This window comes from Chrysochloris asiatica, unplaced genomic scaffold (genome assembly GCF_000296735.1).
Source record: "Chrysochloris asiatica unplaced genomic scaffold, ChrAsi1.0 scaffold00003, whole genome shotgun sequence".
Lineage (NCBI taxonomy): Eukaryota > Metazoa > Chordata > Mammalia > Afrosoricida > Chrysochloridae > Chrysochloris > Chrysochloris asiatica.
The window spans coordinates 2,808,138-2,813,807 of NW_006408521.1; the positions used below are offsets into that span (position 1 = coordinate 2,808,138).

Here is a 5,670-nt window from a genome sequence, read left to right on the forward strand (position 1 = left end):
AAAATTACCACTCTGAATTCAGGAATAAGAGGCATTTGGTTGTTATACAATTCCACCTGTAGATACTAACTTTAGATTTGAAGAGGAAAAACACTCATTGCATTTATATTATGGGTTAGCGTTTCTTACGAGATTCCTAAATCCACCTATTTAGTTTAGTTTGGATACAATTTACAACTGTGACATTAAGATTACCACAACCCTGTCTTAGGTGTGGCTGTTAGTTTCAGAAAGTCCATCCTCACTGCTAAATCTGTTGCTTGCAGAGGCCTCCGAGCTCTGGGTTTGTTGAGTAGAGTCCTCACCATTTAAGCTCATCCTACATACAGGACATGTGTCATGCAGTTCTAACCATGGCACAATACAACTGCTATGAAAAAAGTGGTTGCAGGGCAACTGCCGGACCTCCTCCTCCACTGTGTAATCTTCTTTGCATACTGGACACTCTAAACCCATATCAACTTGTTCCTGAGTTACTGTCATCTATCTGTTGGAAGAGATGTGATCATTTCCTGATCAGCTGGGGGAGGCCCTGTGTTTTCCAGTTGTCCTAAAAGCTAGGTTACAATGGCATTCAGCTCTGTCTGACCCCAGGCATAGTCTTCAGGGTTGGAGTGCAACATTCCATACCAGGACAAAGGATGTGGGGATCTAGAAGTGCAGAATTTGCAAAGAACCCTGCAAAGAGCTGTTGTATTATCCCTTCAATAGCTGGGGATCTTTCAGGCCCAGTCCTTCCTCGGGATCTGTATCTCCGAGTCATTGGCAGTTGTGGAGGACGGCTAGGTCCCCAGAAGTCAGTGTGAGTTTGATGGCCCCTCTCGTTGGCTCTACTATCTTGGTCCAGTGGATTGCTACGTAGTAATGGTCCAAATTCTTGGAAAAACATCGTTTCGTCCAAGTGGTCCCAAAACTCTGCAAAATGTGTTGATGTGGTATTATCTATCTGGCTGCTGCTTCCACCACCTAAAAAACTGGAATCATCTTTCACTTCTTCAATAAAGCCTGATTCACATCTGGGACAAATATATTCCTGTAGTTTGGGGATAACCTCGCCCTTGCAAAAGTGACAGAAAAATCGGTCAGCGCCCGAGCCTATCCCCGCCCACCGAGGACTCCGCCATTTTTCTCCTCCACGTACTGTCGGACAGGACAGCCGGTCGGTCCCTCTCCAGGCCGCTACCTCGCCAGGTGTGGTTGCTGCCTTCGCTGCCTCCTCCGTGCAGCCGGGGGCTTCAGAGCCCACGTCGGTAACGTGAGTCCGCTGGGCTCAGCTAGATAACGGCGGCGCAGCCCACGACTTCGCGGCCCACCTCCCAGCACCAAAAAGGCTCAGGAAGGCTGACACATATTTTTTGGGAACACAGTTGAATCCAGAACAGTTTTTATGAGATGGTCTTTCTAAAACCTTGCCATTTTCCCAATGATTGAAATACCTTTGAGGAAGCCTCCAGACCACACATGAGGATTTATGCTAATGAGGTGACTCAGGTGGAGGCTGTCCAGGACATAAAACCTGCCCAGTGATGTCAACCTACCTCAAAGGAGTTGGAATGATGCAATCAATCATGTCTGCAGGTTGCTTGGCATTGTACAGTAAGTAAGACAACCGCATATAAGCCCATGATCCTGTTAGATTTTTGTTTTATTATTTCTGCTTAATTGTTGTGAAGACCCTAAACCTAGACTTTGGATAATAGGTTGGGACACAGGCTAATGATGCAGAGAATATTGTTCTGGGTGCATGCTCTCAGGCTTTGTCCAGTGGGCAAGGAGTTGGTGGCAGAGGGACTGTGGGGCTGGAATGCTCCTGCTGCCCAGGCAAGCGAAACAGTGAGTGGGACAGGGCATACTTTGTTCTGTCCCCTCTGACATTCTCTCCCTCTGCACCCACCATGGCTGCCATTGCCAGAATAGACATCCACCAGCAACTCCAGTGGCAGCAGTAGGAGCGGTGAGTACAACCAGGAGAAAGTTCCCAGAAAGTTATAATATGGTCTTTTCACAATGTCCACATTGCATGCCCTATTTCACATAATGTATCATGGACGTTGGACTCCTGATGTGGCCCTGTAGGATCAGCACTGGATTGTGAACTACAAGTTCAAACCCAGCAGCTGGTCCTCAGAAACCCTATAACAGTGTACTTATGAGTCAGAATTTTCATAAAAGTACTTAACAACAGCATCATGGATGTTAAGTGATACATACCTGTGCTATGAAATTTCTAGATATGGAAGCTCTGCAAGCTTCCTGCTTGGTGAAAGACATCAATATATGCAACAGGTACTATGCTCCTGTTTGAGGAACTACAATGGAATGTTCTCAGATTTCACCATGTTTGTCTCTTCGTTTGTATAGTTCTTACTGTATTAAAACATCATTAGTGAGTACAGTACTTTCTGTGAGTTCTGTGAGTCATGAATTCTTAAATCTGAAGTAGTAGTAGGAATAAACAGGTCAAAAGTGAGTACATTTAGGAACAGCTGAGCTTGTAGCTACTTCCCTGAAGGTATAGAAGAAGCTGGGAAGGCTGAGATCTTGGTACACTGGAGGGCTATCTCCAAGTGGTTAGAGTCAGAAGAAGAAGTTTCATATGCAGTTGGTGTCAGAATAGAAGTGGAAGAGAAGTGAGAAGTAGGGATTTTAATTTTTCCATATTATGTTAAATGAGAACTAAGGTTCACCTGACTTAAGCCAGCTTGGGTATTTTTAGTTGCCTCATATGCATGCCAAAGCTGAATGAAGAAAAGAAGACTTAAGAATTGATGCCAGTGAATTATGGTGTTGGTGAAGAATATTAAATATATCATGGACTTCCAGAAGAATGAACAAATCTGTCTTGGAAATACAGCCAAAAAGCTTATTTGAAGAAAGGCTGGCAAGATTTTATCTCACATACTTTGGATATATTATAAGGAGGGACCAGTCTCTGGAAGAGGACAATATGATTGACAAAACAGAGGGTCAATGAGAAAGAGGAAGTCCTTCAGTGAAATAGATTGATCCAATGGCTGCAACAATGGTCTCAAACAAACAAACTAACTTAAGCATGACACAAATGTGGGCAGTGTTGTGCCCTGATATATGTAGGGTAGCTATGAGATAGAATCTACTTGATGGTACTTAATACCACAACAAAAACATACATTTTATAAAACAAAAACAAAATCTAGGATGTATTAGTATGTTGTTCATCTGAATTTCCTGAAATCATTGACTGAACTCCATTGTAAAGTGTTTTGATAAATTTTATAATCATTTTTCTGAATTCCTTCTCAGGCATTTCCAAAGCCTGCCCATCTTCCAGTATGGAGAGTAGGTTTACTTCTAGCTCATTTACCTCAGTCACTTTATCTCATTTCTCCACATGTGCTGATATAGTCATCTGCATCTATTTTGGGGGCCTATTCAGGAGTTATCTGTGGCCTTAATACTTAGATGGGTGTGTATTTTGGCATTTTTTTATGCTTTCTGATTCCTCTAGGTAGATGTGACCAGGAGATGGGCTTCCCTTTTCATTTTTCTTCCTGAGAAATTTCAAAATGCCACTGTTGGTCATTGTGACATAACTCAGTATTTAATTTTTGGCCTATTTCCTTTTTAGTCTGCCTGTCCTGCTCCACAATCCCCATTCAGGCCTTTTTTGTAATTGTAAACAGTTCAGGGCCGGCTGTGGCCATTTGGTTTGGAGTGGAAACTGTCTCTTTAAATTTCAAGGAGATCTGTGCGCATGGGTAGTAGAACCCTCTGGGGGTTGGGGTTGGTTGTCTACTTGCTCAGGCACCCCTCTAGTCACCAGAATGGAGGTACGCAGACAGCGAGAGACCAATGAACAGATACAAAAAAGAAGAATGCCCACACCTTTATCTCTGCAGTTCTGTCAGGTGTCCATGGCTGCTCTGATCTTGTTCTCTCCCAAGATGATGGCTCCAGGAGCAGCTGAGCATCTTGAATTAGAAAACAATGGATTTCTTGCTTCTGCTACCAATTCCCCTAGCTGTAAGCCTTCCAACCTTCTAAATATTCTTTTATATGTGGTTCAGGAATTCAGAAAAATGATTATAAAATTTATCAAAACACTTTACAATGGAGTTGAAAAAATAAGGAAGAAGTCAGGAAAGCACTACAGGAACAATAAAATAAGATAAATGCAGCATTGGAAACAATTCAAAACCTACAGAAAGAGGTCCAAACAAATTAATAATAGAATATCAGAAATGTACAATACACTGAAAGGGCAAAGGAGTAGAATTGAAGAGCTAGAAGCCAGAACTAGTGAGCTAGAAGATTAATCTCTCAACACTACTAAGACAGAAAAGCCAACATAAAAAGGACAAAAAAAAAAATCTGAAGAAGGTCTAAGATTCATGTTGGATAACATGAGGAGGAATAACTTAAGAATTATTGACATTCTGGAACAGGAAGAATCACACAAGTCCACAGAGGAGATAGTTGCAGAGCTTCTGGAAGAAAAATTCTGCGACATCCTGAAAAGTGAAAAGATAAGCATTCAAGAAGCTCAATGAACCCCAGGAAGGATAGACCCTAAGAGACAATCACCAAAACATATAATAATCAAGCTATCCAACAAAGATAAGGAGAGAATCCTGAAAGCAGCTAGGGAAAAGAGAAGTGTAACACACAAAGGCAAGCAAATCAGATTAAGCTCAGATCTCTCAACAGAAACCATGCAGGCAAGAAGGCAATGGGGAGACATATATAAAACTCTGAAAGAAAAAAACTGCCACCCAAGAATCCTCTACCCAGCAAAGCTGTCAATCAAATACGATGGTGTAATCCAAACATTCCAGGATAAACAGAAGCTAAGGGATTTTTCCAAAGCCAACCCTGCTATGAAAAACATCCCAAAGGAAGTTCTGTGGACTGAGAACCAACAAGAACACAAAACAACGACAGAATGACGCACATGACAGCATCAACCTGAACTCAGTCGACAAATAAAAGAGTCAAGAACAGAATAAAATTATATGAACAGAGGATCTGTCAGTCTATGAGCACAACAATTACAGTGTGAAAGAAGGTAAACACAGAGGAACAGAGATCCAAGTGGTGGGAAGGTCAGGTAGATTACAGGATAAAATAGACTGATAAATAGAGGAAGAATTAATGGAATATAAAGTAAGCACAACAAGGGTGTTGGGGTGGGAGGTTTAGTTCCGGTGTTGGGGAGGCAAGTACAAGAAGGGGGAGGAGGCAGAAGAACAAGATTTAGTTATGGTGTTGGGAAGGGAAGTACAAGAAGGGGGAGGAGGCAGAAGAACAAGATAGATAGGGAAACACTGAGACAGGTTTGCATGTCCTAAATGGGACAGAGGTAAATATTGATGCATGGTCAAGATTGGAACAACAGGGCTCTGGGATACAAGGATCTAGGTATAGTTTGAATAGGGGAAATAATACTAAAATGATTGACTATCTTATGAATATTAGTTTCCCTTGCTTACTATTGTAAAATAGACATTTGAGTAGGATAGAAAGGAATGTTGGGAAATAAGATTAGAGAAAACTTGTAAGTCTATCTTCATCCTATAACTGATTGGAATACCTAAAAGGGGATCTAGGACTTGCTAAGTGAAATAGGCCTCTTGCAAAGCCTTGACAGAGTATAGGACCTTAGGTGGAATCCTGAGTCCCATCCAGAACCTT

General features: G+C 41.9%; 1 pseudogene; it reads right to left on the minus strand.

Annotated features, from left to right (window-relative positions):
• Nucleotides 1–207: 207 nt before the first annotated feature.
• Nucleotides 208–5,670, minus strand: part of LOC102827678 — a 27,952-nt pseudogene continuing 22,489 nt past the window's right edge.